This window comes from Arvicola amphibius, chromosome 8 (genome assembly GCF_903992535.2).
Source record: "Arvicola amphibius chromosome 8, mArvAmp1.2, whole genome shotgun sequence".
Taxonomy (NCBI): Eukaryota; Metazoa; Chordata; class Mammalia; order Rodentia; family Cricetidae; genus Arvicola; species Arvicola amphibius.
Genome location: NC_052054.1, coordinates 79,179,902 through 79,198,612, shown reverse-complemented (window position 1 = coordinate 79,198,612; position 18,711 = coordinate 79,179,902). Strand labels below are relative to the sequence as shown.

Genomic DNA, 18,711 nt, shown 5'->3' with positions numbered 1-18,711 from the left:
GTTGCAAATGCAGTCTTGAAAGGCACCGAACCTCAGGCCCTGCTCACAAGCCCCACCCCAGCTCCTAAGTCTCCTTTCTCCCCTTCCCGTTTAGCTCTGAAAATCTTTCCCGCGACGCTTCTTCCCAGGGGGTCCGCCTCTTTCTTGCTCCGCTGGGAGCCTAGCATTGACCTTGGCAAATCCAAAGGCACCACAGTGAAGTGTTAATGGAAGAGCCACAAGTTTCTCTTGCCAGAGATAAGGAGAATAACTGCCTTTCTAGCAAGCAAGAACTTTCTTCAGACCCCTGAGGGAATGGGAGCTTTTGTCTAAAAGCCAGACCTAGAGAGAAAGGCTTTCTTGGACGACCAGACACGTCGGGACTAAATAAACTCAACCGTGCTTCCTGCTTAGACCAGACTTGTGAACCCTGAGATTCTCAGCAGGGGCTGGGACTGCTTTTCATTTGGCTGAGCGACAAGTCTCGGGCCGCGAAGGCCTCTGGGAAATGTAGTCCGGAGCAAGAAAGCGGCGGACCCATTCGGATTCTTCTCAGTTGCAAGCAGCAGACCGGGGCTGTGAAAACCAGGCCGGAGAGAAGCCGCTGCCCCAAAGACGCTGGGCCGTCTAGGCCGGTGCAGGCCTAAGCCGATCCCCCTGCTGGAGCGCGGCGCCCTCACCTGGGCACTCTCCCGGCTCGCTCACCGGAGGCCAGACCCGCCCGGCGAGCCGCGGGGCCCTCTGGGAAGTGCTACCCAGCTTCTAACGGACCCAGGTTTGTGGCGCTTCTCCCCCGTGGGGTGTGGGATCGCAGCCGGTGACCGGGCTCAGCGGTGATTCCCAGGAAGCCGCGAGCCCGGAGGCCGGCACTCTTTGTGCTGGGTGGGAGCGGGGCCCTGTGGAGCCGGGTGTGGATGGAGGAGGCGATGCCGGCCGTTTGCAGCGGCCATGGCCTGTGCGTGATGTGGCTGCAATTTGCTCGTTATCCATTATGTGCCTTTACGAACATGAGTGCACACGTGCATGACTGACTGAGATAACGAATGAAAGAGAAACTCTGTGGGTGGAAGTTAGGTAGGGAGGATTGTGCGTGTAGATGTGTGGAGACCGTGTTTGCTTCATTTAGTTGTTTATAATAATGGAAAATGCGTTTCTGTACGAAATATTAGTAGCCCCAACGCTTGAGTATTTGACGATTTATTTTCGTGTATTGACAAGCTGTCTGTGTCATTCGCCTTGCTGCCCCCACTCCATTCCCCAAATATTAAGATACAGAAAAGCCCAAAGAACAAAAATTATTCAGTTCTACTAGGCACATAGGTCTTGTTAAATTGCCGTTTTTACACTCCGTGAATATAAACGCTTGCATGTGTGCACATATACGAGCATAGTGGCTTAAAAGAGCAAGCGCATATATACAGTTCTGTAGCCCACATTTCATTTAATAATATGTTGTTAACCTAGCGACAACAATTTCAAATGGCTTCCGTTTCCATTTTCCTTGGTATACATATATACATTTGTCTCCCGAATGATTTGTGTCTTTTCAACCTCTTGAAGTTATAAACCAAGTTCATGAAGAACTTTTTGGCAATGCTCCAATGTAACTTCTTCCTCCCTCCCATGCTTGGGTAGGCTTTTCGAAGTAAAATTGGTACGGTAATAATCCTCATTAAAATCTCCCTCAATCTAAACTTTTCTTCCTAATGCAGGGTTCTAACATCCTACAATATTGCTAAAATAATAGATTCATCCCTATCATTTCAGTAATATTGGAATCGAGATACACTACAGATAGCAATACATGCTGTAAGTGATGGTAATCTTTATTAACTTTGTAGTTATAAAATACAATTTAGGCTGGGCAGTGGTGGTGCATGCTTTTAATCCCAGCACTCAAGAAAAAGAGGCAGGTGGAGCTCTGTGAGTTTGAGGCCAGCCTGGTCTACAAGAGCTAGTTCCAGGACAGGCTCCAAAGCTACAGAGAAACCCTGTCTCGGAAAACAAACAAAAACTTAAATTGAGTTTGCAGTACTTGTTACCAAAATCAAGCATTTTGTGATTTGTTTTTCTAAAGTAAAGTTCTATTTTCTGCTTTCGTTTCCAGAGTTCTTCCTCTGCTGAAAATCCTTTTAGAAACTGAAAATTGATTGAATGTTGGACACCTATCAGTCACAGTTTTTGGTGCTTGGGAGAGAGCTGTGAAGAGAAGAACCAGCCCCTCAGCTACCATGACACCCACACCACCGCAGACCAGATAATAAACAAAGTAAGTGAACCAAACATATCAGGTGCTGGAAAACACTAAGAAAAGAGTCAAAATAGGAGGATCTTTAGAATCAGACATTTAGTTTTAGATGGTGAAGCCAGGGAGGGGATGCTGGGAAGGAATGATGAGGAGGTGATGGTGGAAAGGAAGTGGGGACCCGTGCAGCCGAGGAAGGATCGCTGCATACAGGGCAATTGCAGCTTACAAGTTTCGAGGTTTTCGTGCCTGCCTGGATGAAATGCTGGTGCTGGCTAAAGCAACAAATGAGGAGGAAGACGTTCCAGATGTGAGAAGAAAGCTCAGTGGAGGGGAGGAGCGCAGAGGAAATTGGGCTTTGCAGTTCATTGTAATGATTTTGGCTTTTACACTGAGTATTTTGAACATGGGAATAAATTTATCTGCTTAATGGCAGCTTTGGCTGCCCTGGTGGCTGAACAGCTGGAAAAGGAATGCAGAAAGGGCGGGGACAGGGAGAGGGAAGGAGCAGAAAGACCAGTTAGGAAACTTAAAATGGTCCGAGGGAAAGGCATTGCAGATGGAGAGCAGCAGTAGTGAGAATGAGTGTTGCCTCTCCCTCCAGTGTTCAAGCAGAATTGATGCAGAATGTAAGGATAGCAAGGTAGTGCAGTGTTTATTTGGTTAAGAATTTGATTTTATAAGAATAGGCTGGCCTTGAACTCACAAAGACCCACTTGCCTTTGACTCCCAAGCATTGTGATTAAAGGTGTATACCACTATACCAAGCAAGCGTGTATCCCATTTTAACCTCACTTTTGCAAAACTTTTTCAAAGTCACAACAGCCATTTTTTATTTGGCAAAGACTTTCTCAAACAATAAATATATATTTAAAGTCAAAAGAAAGGAATTTGATTTTGTTGTTGTTATTTTGGTTTTTGGAGACAAGGTTTCTCTGTGTAGCCTTAACTGTCCTGGAGCTCAGTCTTTAGGCCAGCTGGCCTCCACCTCAGAGATCCACCTGCCTCTGAGTGCTGGGATTAAAGATGTGCGCTACCACTGCCCGGCTAAGAATTCAGTTCTTGAGAATGGAGGCGAATCTTACTCAAGGAGCTAATGAGATTCTAGTTTGGGATATAGTGTGTAAAGTGTGATATGTCACGTTGGCAGCTGTGTGTGACGTTCAAGAGACCTAGAATGGGGAATTATCAGCATATAAATGATTGTGAAAATCCGAAGGATAAATGAGATCACTTAGAGTGGATGGAAAAATACAGAGGTGAAGGACTGATTTGGGCGTTCCTCTAATGATTGACATTTGAAGGATAGTGGAGAATTAGCAACAATGTCTGACAGAGACCAGCTAGAAAAGTCAGAGGAAACGAGGCGGATGTGTTAGAAATGAGTCTTTCTTAATGAAAACTGTCAAGCACTACAGGTAGGGTACTGAAGACAAGAAAGAGTCATTGAATTTAGCAACAAAAAATTCCGTGGATTATGAGGCCAAGGAGAACTAGAGAAGAAAAGCTGGAGAAATCAAATCCAGATAGTTCTTAAGAAATCTACCCCCCACACTCCCCAAAAATCAAAATATACTGGATGAAAGAACTATTAAAAACAGAGGGAGGAATGTGTATGTGCTTAACGAGACAGCTGATAGGCTCAGATGGCAGAGTACGCCTTAGTGTGGAGCATGCTCACACTAGTAGGAGGAGAGAAGGAAGAAGCAACTGGACAAGAGACAGGCCAGCAAGCAGATGGTTGGCAAGAGCCTGCAAGCTTTTTCTCCACACTCCTTCAACTTTATAGGCAGCTGAAGAAGACCCAGCCTGACCCAGCTGAGAGACTGGAAAGAGGTGTTAGGGGTTTAAAGAGAAAGCAAAGCAAAGCAAACACAAACCCAGGTCAGCACTTGAAGCCAGCAGGAGTGATGTGAAAGAGAACAAGAAGGCCTTGCGTTAAAATAAGTTTATTGTATTTTCTGAGTGTGGACTTTAAAAAAAAAGCTTTATTTTTATTTTATGTGTGTGGGTGTTTTATCTGCATGTATGCCTGTGCATCATGTGTGTGCAGTGTCCTTGGGTCCTCTGGACCTTGAGAGCTGTGTATGTGTTGGGAATCCAACCTGCAAGAGCAGCAAGTGCCCTCCCGCTGAGCCATGACGCGCCCCCCCCCTCCCCGCCCGACTGACAGTTTGAACTGAGCAGATGAAAAGGCGAGACTAGGAAGGCACTGAAAGACAGTGAGAGATTGGTGGAGCCACGGAGGGGCTGAGATGGGCGACAATGAGGTTTTCAGTTTTGGTTTTCAGACTTCTCGTAAACAGAACAGAAAGAGCTGGATGTGATGGAGGCAGGGCGATGACCTGTTTTAGGTTACCTGGGCTACATGGCAAGACTCAGCAAAAAATGTAATGTTTGGACTGTCATTGTCACTATTATTTTTTCTGCCTTTACAAACCGAAATATTTTTCTAAAGAAAGAAAAATCCCTCATCAATTATTTAAAGACAGTTTGTATAAGAGAAAGGGAATAAATGGACTTTTTTTCCCCTTTATAGGATTTAGGGACATTGAATTGTTTCCAAAGTGTTTCTGTCTGTCTGTCTTTCTCTCTCTCTTTCAAGACAGGGTTTTACTGTGTAACAGGTTACCCTGGAACTTGCTCTGTAGACCAGGCTGGCCTCGAACTCACAGAGATTCTTCTGCCTCTGCTTCCTGAGTGCTAGGATTAAAGGTGTGCCACAATCACCAGGCTTCCCCCACCCCAAATTTATTTATGGTTGCCTACTTGCCTTTGTGCACACCAAGTGTATGCAAGTGCCTTCAGGGGCCATAGTCCAGTCCCTTGGAACTAGTTATTTACAGGTGCTAGTAGCCATCTAGTGTGGGTGCTGGGAATGGAACCTGGGTCCTTTGCAAGGGCAGCCTGTGCTCTTAACCATTGAGCCATTTTCCAGCTAGCCTCTGGCATCTCTTCCTAAGCTTTTGTTTGTATTACAATTATATACTCATTGATTTCAACATACTAGTGTTTCAAGTTTTTGCAGTTACTTTCTATCTTAAGTTCAAATTCCTTACCTTAAACAACCCTTCAAGATGGCTTCTGAGTCCCCAATAGATTTTTATAATTTCCTGTATTTGTGTTATCACCAGCTATTTATTTTGAACATTTCCTGATCTCGGCATGAAGTCAGTATTTTATGCATGGTGTCCTGATTTCTTTTAATGAGAAATAGCATTTAAGACCATAATTAGGGCTGGAAAGATGGTTCAGGGAGAAACAGCATTTAAAACCATAATTAGGGCTGGAGAGATGACTCAGTGGTTAAGAGCACATACTGTTCTTGCAGAGGACCTGAGTTTGATTCCCAGCACCCACATCAGGCAGCTCACCACTGCTTGTAGCTGTAGCTACAAGGGATCTGACACTCTCTGACCTCCTTCAGTGTGCATGCACAGCCTAAGTAATAATTAAAATAACTTTTAATCATATTTTTAAAAGACATTTGTTGTTATGGTTTAGACAAAACACTGTGGTTTCCCGAGGGGTGCAGTGGTAGAAACGCTGCAGTTCCTCGAGTGATGGCAGTGAGCAGTGGGCCAGGAAGGCAGCCGGTCCCAGGCAGGGAGCCGCATGAGCCGCATGGCAGGTGAGACAGAGACCTATTTGGCGCACCATGCAGAGAAAGTGGCTATTTATTTAGTGGGTTATGGGGAGAAGGGAGAAGAGCAGAGAGAGAAGCAGAGAGAGAGAGAGAGAGGGAGAGGGAGAGGGAGGGAGGGAGGGAGGGAGGAAGAGGGAGGAGGGGGAAGGGAGAGAGGTCGGTGGTGGGGTAAGAGAGTGGGTACGGCTTGTCTCTTAAAGGGACAGGACAGACCATTACATTTATTATAATGCTTATTACTATTGGTATGGTCGTTGTTTCTGTGTGTGTGTGTGTGTGTGTGTGTGTGTGTGTGTACAAAACTAGGATTTTTAAAAACAGTTTAGGATATCTATATGTATATTTACCCACTTACCACCTAAAGTATATTATTTATTTTTAAAATACAAACCAGGTGTGGTATTATATTCCTTTGATTCCAGCACTAGGGAGGCAGAAGCAGGTGTATTTTTGTGAGTTCCAGTCTAGCCAGGTCTACATAGTAAGTTTCAGGCCATGTTTTTTTGAGATTGGGTTTCCCTGTGAATTTCTCTGGCTGACCTGAAACTCACTATGTAGTCCAGGCTGACCTAGAACTCAGAGATTTTCCTCCCTCTGCCTCCTGGGTGCTGGGATAAAAGATGTGCGCCACCACTGCCCAGCCTAAAAATTTTTTAATAAAATATATACAAAGGTTGTGTTTCAGTATAATACAATTTTAAGCCATTTTTGTTCCTGCTAGAAGAAACATATATGCCATGTGCAAGTGTTGTAGCTCTGGCGGGAAAGATACCCTGACTGTCGGAAGTCAGGCAGTACCTGCAGCTGTGTTCTGGGGGATGCACATCTCCGTGGCAGTCCTGCTCCTCTACAACAGAGTCTGGAGCAGTTGCTCTGCTCTGCTCCCCTAAGGGGGTTTCCCAGCAGAGGCGTCCATTGCTTCTCTGCTCCACTCTACAAAGTTTCCTAGCAGAGATTCTGCTCTACTCTGGTTAAAGAAGGTCTTTACCCAAAACTCTTTGAAGAGATTTATTTGGGACGGAGGAATCGAGGAGAGCGGCTGACTGTCAGGGTGGAGAAGGGCAGCTGCCTGCTGCACAGGTACAGGGTTTATGTAGGGCTTCTTAGGAGTGGAGGATTTTCAGGGTGGGAATTGGTCAGATTTTAATCTCCTGGATCTTGGACAAGCTCAGGCGGGCTAGATTTTGTGTTCAAGGATTGGTTGGTTTTATCCTCAGTTGGTCAGGGCAAACTTGGCTCTGGTTATAGCACCAAAGTTTATTTTTTTCACTGCCATTTGGCTCAGGGGTAGGGTGAGTTTCCTTCACTGGCTCTGGTTCCAGGGCCAAAGTTTGTTTCTTTGGTTCTGGTTTCAGGGTTAGGGTGTGTTTCTTTTTTTTTTTTTTTTTTTTTTTTTTTGGTTTTTCGAGACAGGGTTTCTCTGCAGCTTTTTTGGAGCCTGTCCTCCTGGAACTAGCTCTTGTAGACCAGGCTGGCCTCGAACTCACAGAGATCCGCCTGCCTCTGCCTCCCGAGTGCTGGGATTAAAGGCGTGTGCCACCACCACCCGGCTAGGGTGTGTTTCTTTCACTGGCTCTAATCTCAGGAACAGGGTGTGTTTCTTTCACTGGCTCTAATCTCAGGAACAGGGTGTGTTTCTTTTATTGGCTCTGGTTTCATGTTGTGGTCCCAGACACAACTGGGTGGGTGCGAATCACAGCCATGATGCTCTCCACAGTTATGAAGGGCCTGTTGGCCCTGGGTTCAGCCTTTCTCTTCTGTTTCTCTCCACTGAAGGCTTAGCTCCCATGTGTGCTCTCCTCCTGGTGTCCAAATGGCTGTCACAAACCCAGACAAGCTCTTTCTGGGGCGTGCCATAGAAACTTCAACCAGAGTCCTGAACTTTAAGGAAGGCTAGCTCATCAGCAAATCATGCCAGAAAGTCTGTCGTCTGAAAATTATCTCTCAGACCAGCGTGGAGGTGTGGGATTTTTGAGGCACAATTCACATGGCTTTATCTGGAGAGAGTTTTCAGGGATCTCTCATGAAATCCTGAGTTCACATCCTGAAAATTCACCCAGGTTTATTCTCCAAACAGCTTTTATACCAGAACATACACTGAGGGGGAAATTCATTAGCATTCTGTTTCCTAGGTAACCAGGTGAGTGACTGTGGTCATGTCCACACCTTATCTATGCCCATTCTGTCACGTCTTCCTGTCTATGACTGCTCTGTATGGCTGCTCTGTCACATAGACTGAATTAACACCTCTTTCCCAGGCGACCTCCCAAATTACAAAGAAGGAGCAGAGCGACATTGGCAGATCCTGAGCCTTTGTTCAGGATGACGTCAGTTTGTCCCAAAAGGCTAGGTGACCCTTCTGTGTGACCAGGTGCAAACTGTGGCCTGAGAGTCTGGCCACCATACAATGTAGAAATATGGGCCTGTATAATATGGCCCTACAATTCACTCCCTCTTATTAATTTTAATAAAACCTGTGCTTCTGCAACAGGACAGATGATCACATCTGCCTTAGGTAAAGACTCCTTCATTTACCCAAATTTGCCCATCCTTGGAACAAGCATTTCAATCAAGTGAGCTCCTATCTTAGGCATCTGGGGAGAAGAAGCTTTAAACCCATCTCTGACTGCCCACCTCTGTGAACAAAAGAGATTAAGGGAGAGAGATACCTTTGGGCTCTGTGTCTTGGAGCCAAACTTTCTAGTCAGGAGAGATCATAATGTATTATGAATAACCATGCTCCTAAAGGCAATAGTCTCCTAGTTAAAGGAGAGGAGGGTCGCCTGAGTTGAAAATGTTTCTTCAGATGCTCTAGTGCAATTTTTTACATTGTATCAAAATCTAAAATTCTGAACATATGCATTAAACCCAAACATTTACAGGGCGTGTCCAGCTTTCCTCAACATCTTCTAAGCTGTTACAAACATCATCAGGTCAATACCATAATCCTAGAATGGGAATTAACAAATCCACAATTTAACATATCACAATCTTCTTAAATCCATATTAATCAAGAGACGAGAAAAGCTCTTCTGACGGGTGAGCGTCCGGTGACTACAGTAACGTTGCTGCTATCGATACCAGTTCCAGTCTCTGCACAGCAGCTAAACCCTCGGGCTGCCCCCTCGGAAGTGAAGAGGGGCTTCAGTCATTCCTTATTGAGTCTTTCTTTCCCTGAGGGGAAAGCTTAGGTCTTAGTTCTCAGGTCCAATATTTTAATCTAAATGAGTTCTGTGTCCCAAAGACTAAACAGTCAAATATTCTGTCTACATTTCAGCTCCAAAGCAAACAGGATTCAGGCTGCAGAAAATTGTAGTCATTGCTATCAGGTCATCTCAGTAGGGAGGGCCTCTGGGTCTGTGGCCTGAATGTCTGGAATTAGGTCAGCATCCCTCCCCCGGTGCAGCACGGCACCCTGCAGTGTAGAGTGGCAGCAGCAGGTCCGGCAGACCGGGCACGCCTCTCTGTGGGGGCGGGGGAGACTGGACCATGGACTCCTCTCCAACTCCTCTGTGGGGGCGTTTGCGGCTACGATGTCATCGGGTCGGCCACTCCTTTACTGTCTATGCAGTCATCTCACCCAGCTTTATTTCTTTCTGTGAAAAAGCACAAACACATCCTTGACATCCAAATTATTATAGGGTCAGATCTTTTTATAATTTATTCAAGGGTTTGGTTACCTTGGTGTCACCATGCCAGATCTGCCTGCAGCTTTTATTGTTTTAAGTTGTTTTCAAGGAGCCATGGCATGCTCCACAATCCCTTTTCATTGTTAACCATATATGCAGTCATTCCATTGGCAGAGCCATTGGAAATTTTAGCATAACATCCTTTAAGGGATCTTTAGCTATAACATTAGCAAAATATAGTTGCGCAAATAGCAGCAGCGGTCAGCTGGGAAAAGATTATTACTCTGGCTTTTTAATTGAGCAAACACAATTGTCCAAGAATCACTATTTAAAAATTATCAGTTAATCTGTTGCTTAGTATAAGGAACATTGACCATAGTCAGTTCTCTGCTAAATCATCTCCTAGGTTCAGCCTGCTCCTCTGTATTAGACAAGCTACTGCTTCAAAATAAGAGTTTAACATCCTAACTGGCAAAAACAGAAAGATGCAGCCATAAAAAACATTCTGTTTTTCCATAAAACTGCTGTAGAATAAGTTTTGTACTTATCATACATACTTGCCATAGCTGAATTATGATTAATATACTCTACCTGCTTGAGTACCTGTCTGTAGTTTTTTAAGCTCTCTATCGGAAATTGGGTCATTGCTCCCTTTAAGAATTTTACTTTGTAGCTCAAGATCTCCCATAAGAATATTATAATTAAGGCTTTAACCATTGCATATCTAATTAAGTTTGTAAACTGTCTTCCTTTTAAGTTGCAAGACTGCCTAACTGATAGGAAAATGGAAAAAGGAAAGCATATTCAACTAGTGATGCCTGCATAACTTGATATTAACATATAGAAGAATGAAAATAGATCCATATTTTTCACTTGGCACAAAACTGAAATCCAAATGAATCAAAGGCCTCAACCTAAAAGTAACCACACTGGACCTCATAGAAGAAAAGTTAGAAGTGCACTTGAATGCATCGGCACATCAAATACGGCTCCAGTGGCACAGACACTGAGAGAAACAATAAATAAATGAGATCTCCTAAAACTAAGAAGCTTCTGCAAAGCAAAGGACACAGTCATCAAGACGTAATATCAGCCTATAGCATGGGAAAAGATCTTATCCATTCCAAAATATACAAAGAATTCAAGAAATTGGTCATTAAGAGCACAAATAATCCAATAAAAGTATATGGTACAAAGCTAAACCAAAAACTCAATAGATAAACTTAAAATGACTGAAAGACACTTGAAATGCTCAATATTCTTAGCCATTAGAGAAATGCAAATCTAAACAACTCTGAGATTCCATCTTATCCTTGTAAAAATGACCAAGATCAGAAAACACTGCTGATAACTTGTGCTGGAGAGGTTGTAGGATAAAGAGAAACTCCTCTGTAGCTGGTGGGAGTGCAAATTGGCACAGTTACATTGGATACTAGTATGGCAATGACTCAGAAAATTAGGCAACAATCTACCTTAAGACTCAGCAGTATCACTTTTGGGCCTATACACAAAAGATGCTCAACCATACCATAAGGACATGTGCTCAACTATGTTCACAGCAGAATTATTTTGTCATAGACAGAATCTGAAAACAACCCAAAATGCACCTCTTCTACACATATGATAAATGAGAGCCATCATCCTTTACCATAACCATAAATACCATAACATGTCTTAGAGTAACTCTACCAAACAAGTGGGAAAACCTGTATGATAAGAACTTTACATCTTCGAAGAAAGAACTAAGACATCAGAAAATGGAAAGATCTCCTATTCTCTTGTGAAGGTAGAATTAACATAGCAACAAATGACTATTTTATCAAAAGCAATCTATAGATTCAGTGCAAATGCCCACTAAAATTATAGCAAAATCATTCATAGACCGCGAAAGAACAGTCCTCAACTTCATATGGAGAAACAAAACTCAGGATAGCCTAAATAATCCTAAAATCCTGTACATTCAAGGAACTTCAGAATGCCTGACAATCTCTGACTTTAAACTTCATTACAGAGCCACAGTACTGAAAACAATTGATATTGGCATAAAAACAAATATGAGGACGAAAGGAACTGATATCAGTCCACCTTGTATATCAATCTACATGCCTATGAACTACAGATTTTTGACAAAGGAGAAAAAATGTGAAATGGAAAAAACGTATTTAACCTGCTTTTTTTTTCATACCTTTAACTGTCCTGAAACTGCAATTCCCTGAGGCTACCTTTTCAAACCTGCCTGTCAGCTTGTAGCTGAAGCAGGGCCACTATCGGAGCAGGTCATGCTCCCTCCCTTACCCCGCCTTCCTGCTGTACTAGGGACCAGCTGTGCCTGTTCCTCATTCCCCGTTCTGCCTGGGCACAGGCCATGCGTTCTAAGTTCGTAAGTCCCATCAGAGGTCAGTGGCTGACACATGTACAGGCTCTCTGGTGTCTGCCATTGTGGCTGCCCTAAGATCGCAGCAGGCCATCACAAGCTCTGGTGGGTGTAGCCATTTTATTTTAACTTGTAATCATAAAATTAGGAAGATTCCTGAATCCTCTCCTCTGTTCTATTGACCGACTCTGGGTGCTGACTGTGGGAGGTAAAGTTAGCTCTCTAAACTGTCTCCTGCTTGCTTTTCACCCCCGGGTGGGTTCGATTCAGCTGGCTACAGCATGGTGGGGCAAAACTCAGCTACAGCGCATGTGCATGGAACTGCCGCGGTAACCTAGGTGATCGCTAGCAAGGGGGAGCGACATTTCCTTCATTCTTCCTACCCGTTCAGCAGCTGCATCTCACTACCGTGGCATTCACATACTCTGAATATCTCAGCCTTTGTTTCTGCTCCACTTTAACTTCCTTTAGCTATCAGCATACATAACTAGATGCTCTTTCCTTATCCCATATATGTAACTTACTATTTACAAATTTTTACTCCTGATTATTATTTTCCCGCTTCTATGCTTTAAATTTTATATTTCTGAGCGCTCATTTCTCACCTCTCCACCGGTGGTGCAGTTTCCTCTCGCAGTTCCCTCGCGTTCTCCTCCGGACGTCTGGTCATTTCTCTGGTGTCTTTTAGGGTTCACTGGTCAGTCCCACATTGCAGGGCGCCACTATGTCATGGTCCAGGGCCAGCCCGGACCTAAATTATTTCTCGGACCAGAAGGGAGGTGTGGGAATAAAGACACAACTCAAATGACTTTATCAGGAGGGAGTTTCCAGGGATCCCTCATGGAATCCTGAGTTCACATCCTGAAAATTCACCTGCATTATTCTCCAAACAGCTTTTATACCAAAACGTAAACTGGGGGGGAGGGGGGAGGATTCATCAGCATTCTGTTTCCTAGGTAACCAGGAGAAAGACAGCAGTCTCGTCCACACCTTTCTATGCCCATTTTGTCACGTCTTCCTGTCTATGCCTGCTCCGTCACGTAGACTGAATTAACACCTCTTTCCCAGGCGACCTCCCAAGTTACAAAGAAAGAGCAGAGAGACATTAGCAGATCCTGAGCCTTTGTTTAGGATGACGTCAGTTTGTCCCAAAAGGCTAGGTGACCCTTCTGTTTGACCAGTTGCAAACTGTGGCCTGAAAGCCTGGCCGCCATACAATGTAGAACTATGGGCCTCTGTAATACGGCCCTACAGTTTCAGGGTCAGGTGTGTTCCCTTCGTTAGCTCTGGTTTCGGGGTCAGGTGGGTTTCTTTGGCCTTTTACCCTACACCTTTCTAATTGTGCTTGTTTTTTCTTTGGTCCCTGTTTTCCTTTTCTAGCTCCTTTATTTGATCTTCATAAGTAATCTCTGGTTTTACTCTTTGATTTATATTTTATTTAAAAAACATAAGAGTATTGTCCTGAATTTTCAATATGTATTTTTTAACTCATCTTGGTTTACTTTGAAGCAGAGCCGCCTTGTCCTGCCCCAGCACAGGAGCTGTTTGACTGAGTGGTCCGCCTCTCCTTCCCGCATTTTATGGCACAGTGGTCGCTGACTTCACTCATCCCGGTGCTATAGCTAACACGTTGATGTGTCACTGTTGTTTGCAATAAGCAGTTTTCTCTCGATCAGGGCCCAAGGAAACGTCTCCTTTTCCCTGTACTGTCCCACCATGTGGCTTCCCGTGCCCTTTTCCCATCTCTACTATAACCATTACAGCTTGCATGGAAAGGGTTCCTGGCAGTTGGAAGCCAAGGAATACCAGAAATCACACTGCACAACAAACCTCACACAAGAGATTTGTTGGGAGGAAAAAACAGGAGGGTGGCTGCCTCTGCTTGGGTGAGAAAGAGCAGCAGACTGAACAGGATACAGGGCTTGTACTTGGGAAGGGGGTGGTGGATCTTTTCAGGGTGGAGATTGGTGAGATTTTCTATTCAGAGATTGGGCTTTTTACTCTCTAGAGTAGGGGCAGGGTTTAGCAGTTAGGGGAGTTAAGAGTGTTCTGTAGGTGGAAGCCGGCAGTTAGAGGTCCTTGGGCGAGGGGCCTGGCCGCTTGTCTGGCGTAAGAGGGCTTACATTCCCCCTCTCTGTTTATTATTGATAAACAATTGGGGCATGGAAAAGGGGGCAATGTTATCATTAGACTACTTCCTGTTGAATCAGGACCTCAAAGTCCTTTGGGTGAACTTGATCTTCACTATCTGTATAATTAGGAGTTACTGGCCCCTGGCTCTGTAGCTCGGGACTAGTAATCCTGTAATAGCAACTGATTAAAATTCTGGTTAGAGATCTATTAAATCTGTTTTTGAAGAAATCTAGACAAGAAGTTTATCAGGCAGGGTGCAACTAGTAGGATTAAGAGAAGCAGGAGAAAGGGGGCTAAGAAGGGTAGTTTTCAACTCCATGTTGGACTGTCAATGAGCTGTTTCTTACATTTTTGGAGATTCATCTGGAGCTGTCAGATCTTGTCTTTTGCTAAACCTGACTGGTTGACAAAGAAGCAACATTCCTGCCTGAGGAAGAGACAAAGACCTCCTCTTTCTGCTCTTAGTGAATCCTCACCAATTTTGTAACACTTAGGTGACCCAGTGAGTCTAGGTGGCCCTGGAGGGTAAGGATGCTCTGAGTCACCCATTAGAGATCCTGATGAACTGAGAGGAAAAGCGATGGTGGATAGCTAGGGAGGAGTCAGCCCTGGGTTTCAGCACCAAAATGTGAGTGTTATAGCTCTGAAGGGAAAGGTTATAACACAGCTTGGAAGGAAAAGTTATCCTGGCTGTCAGAAGCCAGGCTATACCTGTAGGTGTTACAGCTCTGGAGGGAAAGGCATCCTGGCCGTCAAAAGCTAGGCTCTACCTACAACTCATAAGGGAAAGTTATCCTGGCTGTCAGAAGCCAGGCTATACCTATAGCTGTGTTCTGGTGGGGGATGGTTTCCCTGCAGGATTGTAGCAATCCTGCTCCTCTCCGAGAAAGCCACTATAGCTCAGCTCTGCTCCACTCTGCTGAGAGTTTCCTTGTAGAGATGTCTGTTGCTTCTCTGTTCCACTCCACTAAGGGAGTTTCCCTTCAGAGATGTCCATTGCTTCTCTGTTCCACCCTGCTAAGGGGGAACCACCCCCTCCCCCAAATGTAGCAGCTTGCTCTTGCTCTGGTGAAACTCATTATTTCTCTGCCCTGCTCCACTTAGAGGAAGGTCTTAACCCAAAATTTATTCAAGAGACTTATTGGGAGGGAGGAATCCAGGAGAGTGTGCCTCAAGGTGGAAAAAGACAGCTCCCAACTCAATAGGTACAAGGCTTATATAGGGCTTCTTAGGGGTGAAGTTTTTCCAGGGTGAAGAATTTTCAGGGTGGAAATTGGTCCAGTTTTAATCCCTGAGCCTGAACAAACTCAGAGATTGGCTGGATTTTGTGTTGAGGGATTAATTGGCTTTCATGCTGAATTGGTCAGGGGCAGAGTGTGTTTCTTTGGCTCTGGTTTCAGGGTCAAGGTGTTCTTTTTTGTTTTGTTTTGTTTTGTTTATCTCTCTGGTTTCAGGGTCAGGGTGTGTTTCATTGGCTTTGGTTTCAGGGCCAAAATGTGTTTCTTTCATCGGCTCTGGTTTCAAGGTCAGGCATGTTTCTTTGGCTGACCCTTTTACCCTACACCAGGCTGGTGTCCACCTTCAGGTCTTCTTGCCTCGGACTGCAGGTGCTGGGATTTATGGGGTATACCACCATGGCCAACTGAAAAGCCTTACCATTGCTTGAAGGAAGAGCTGCTTGATAAACTCCTCAGTTTTTGTTTGAATTTCTCTGTGTCCATCACTGTTGAAAATGGATACAGTTCTGGATTGGTGTTTTCTTCTTCAGGCAGACACTCCCTGCATTCTGTTTTATGTCTGTGGTTACTTTTAAGATGAGTATAGTTCTTTCCTTTTTTCTGTAGAGATATGGTATTGGTTTTTTGCCAGCCTTCTTTTTATTTTCGGTATGCTGTGTTTATGTGTGTGTTCCCCCCACACACATTCTGTTATCTGAGTTTTTTAGAGTTGTGACCAGATCTGCTGTCAGTTTATAGCATTCCTATAGATTATTGCTTAAAATACTTTTCCTTTTGGTAATCCATTTGCATTCATAATATCTATGTATCATATGCTTTAATAGTGTCTCATAGTTTGGTTGTTTTCCATTGTTTTGTGTTTATGCTTAGAAAGTATCTATTGACATTTTTTTAAACTCACTAATGTTTTCCCTCGGTGTATTAATTCTGCTGATCAGCACAAAGACATTGTTTCTGTCTAGTGCTTCTTATTTATAGCATCCCTTTTCCCCCTAGTTTCCATCTCTTCGCTTATTTCCCCCAGTTTCTGTTTTTTCCATTAGCAACCTCAACATACTAATCACAGAGCTTTAAAACTCATTTCACAAACTTTTCCTCATCTTTTCCTGTGAGTTATTGTGCTGTGTCATGGAATGCCGAGCCTTATAGTAATCTATATCATAAATGCTTCGTAACACTAGGGAGCCTAACAGGTCAACAGATAATACTGTTGCAGAGTGGTAAACGCCACAGTGTGGGAGCTGAAGGGATACAGCAGCATAAGTGAGTCCACAAAGAGGAGTACCCCACCCCCAAAGTGAAGTGATCTCGACTTAAGAGCAGGGCTTTGGTAAAGGAGCAGCAGGCTGGTTGGAAGTCAGGTTGTGGTTTCTAGACATGGGAACAGGATGTGTAGTTTGTTTAAAGAAGGGCACATCCTTATATATAGCTGGAGTTCACCTTCAGGAGTGAAAGAGGAGGCCTACACGGCATTTATAAACAAATCTATACAAGAAGCCACTCAATGAATTTAAGCAGGAGGACATTTTATAAGTATAATTTAAAATGTATTATTTTATATGCACGTATGAGGTTTTGCATGTATGTACATGTACCATGTCTGTGCTTGGTGGCCTTGGAGGGTGTTGGAGCCTTTGCAGCTGGAATTGCAGGCAATTACGAGTGCCCAGTGTGGGTGCTGGGGACTGCATGTGGGTCCTCTGAAAGAATAGCAATGCTTTTAACCACTGAGATACTTCTCTAGCCACAGTATAAAATTCTTGATTAGATCATGGGACTTAAAAAATCAATTTTGGAAAGGGTGGCATTAAAATAGGGATGTTTGAACAAATAGGTTTAAAAAATATGAGTATATGTGTATGGGTTGTGCATGTTGGGGGGCTGCTCACAGAGGTCAGAGAGGGCGTCAGCTTCCCCGGAGCTGGAGCTACAGGCAGTTGTGAGTGAGCCGCCTGATGTGGTTCTGAGAACTGAACCCGGGTCCTCTGGAAGATCAGCAAGAATTCTTAACCACTGAGCCGTCTCTCCAGCCCCATGACTGTATGGATTCTGTTATCTCTCCAGTGGTCAGCGCTTTTGGTGTTATAGTAGTGCTGTGTTAATGTAGGAGGATTTCTTAGTTTTTAACAGGTACAAGAGTGAAGTTCACGTATGTTAGAGAAAGTACGAGAACAAATGTATCAGATCAACTCAAACACTCTGAGTGAATGTTTCTACAAGCATTTGTGTAGAGTTTTTAAAAGTAAAATTGAGCCAGGTGGTGGTGGAGCACTCCTCCAGCTCTTGAGAGGCAGAGGAGGCAGACCTCTGAGTTAGGGGCGGCCTGGGCTACAGAGTGAGTTCCAGGACAGCCAGGCCTACAGGGAAACCTTGTCTTGGGGAAGAGTTAGTGAAAATGAATACAAATGGAGGGGAATCGAGCAAAATACATACATAAAAGCTCATGGCATAAGCTAGAGGTAAGGAAGAATAGGTCAGCTCTCTTAGGAAGCGCATCCCTAAGGAAGACTAGGTCAGCTATTTTAGGAAGCCCATCCCTAAGGAAGAATGTGTCAGCTATTTTAGGAAGCGCATCTCTCTTTTAGCCCCCATCCAGAGGGAGCACTTTGCACTTTGGTTAACAAATATAAGCGGGACCTACCTTCTCAAATGCAAGGACTCTAAGTTTCTCTGCAGGGCAAGAGGAAGCTTATAAGCAAACTCTTGTTCTTTCATGTGAGCTTCCTTTTGAAAAAAAATATTTCTGTTTAAAGTAGAGCTTTTCTTTTATTGTGGATTGACTAAGTGAGCGATTGAGAGGTGGTCTTGTTCTACAGCCAGGGTGACCTTGACCTAAGGAGACCTTCCTGTCTCAAGCTCCCAAGTGCTGGGAATACAGACATGTTACCACCCTCACTTGAAGCTAAACCATGCACGAATATACATGCTTATGTGCATGGTGCATAGACATAGAAATGCATGTACATATTCCAAGATAGGTGATGTCGAGTGGGAAGGAAGCCCCTTTTCCACCCCACACCTGTCCCTCTTCTGCCGAGGCCAGTCTGTTTTTCCCAGACGCTCCCTGATGGTGTTTACCAAAGCTCTGCACTCCCCTGACATTGCCAGTTTCGTACAGCAGGGAAGGGTATGGGAAAATGCACAACCCAAAAGTCAGGTACACCCCATCATTTAAAAGTTAACTCAGCTTATATCTGTTGTTAATCACGGATGGGGATGGTAGGGGTGTTATCTTAGGACTAACTCTCAGTTTGCAGAGGGATGCTTGGTCTTATAAACAGAGCAACCAGTTGTAAAATGAAATAACACACTGTTATCAATAGATCCTTAAGCAGCTGAGAAAATAACCCACCGTGGATAATCGATCCTTAAACTCCAGAGAGAGCTGTTGGTAGTTTGTCTAGGTTTACAACTTTATATGTCTTTCTTTCTACATTCTAATTTCTGGTACCTATATTTCTATATTC

General features: G+C 44.1%; 1 protein-coding gene across 1 annotated transcript in view; it reads left to right on the top strand.

Annotated features, from left to right (window-relative positions):
- The first annotated feature begins 511 nt into the window (after nt 1-511).
- Znf569 (zinc finger protein 569) overlaps nt 512-18,711 on the top strand; it is a 34,446-nt gene continuing 16,246 nt past the window's right edge. The window contains 2 exon segments of the mRNA XM_038340694.2: nt 512-754; nt 2,087-2,248. The gene's annotated coding sequence lies outside the window, so the exon portion shown is untranslated.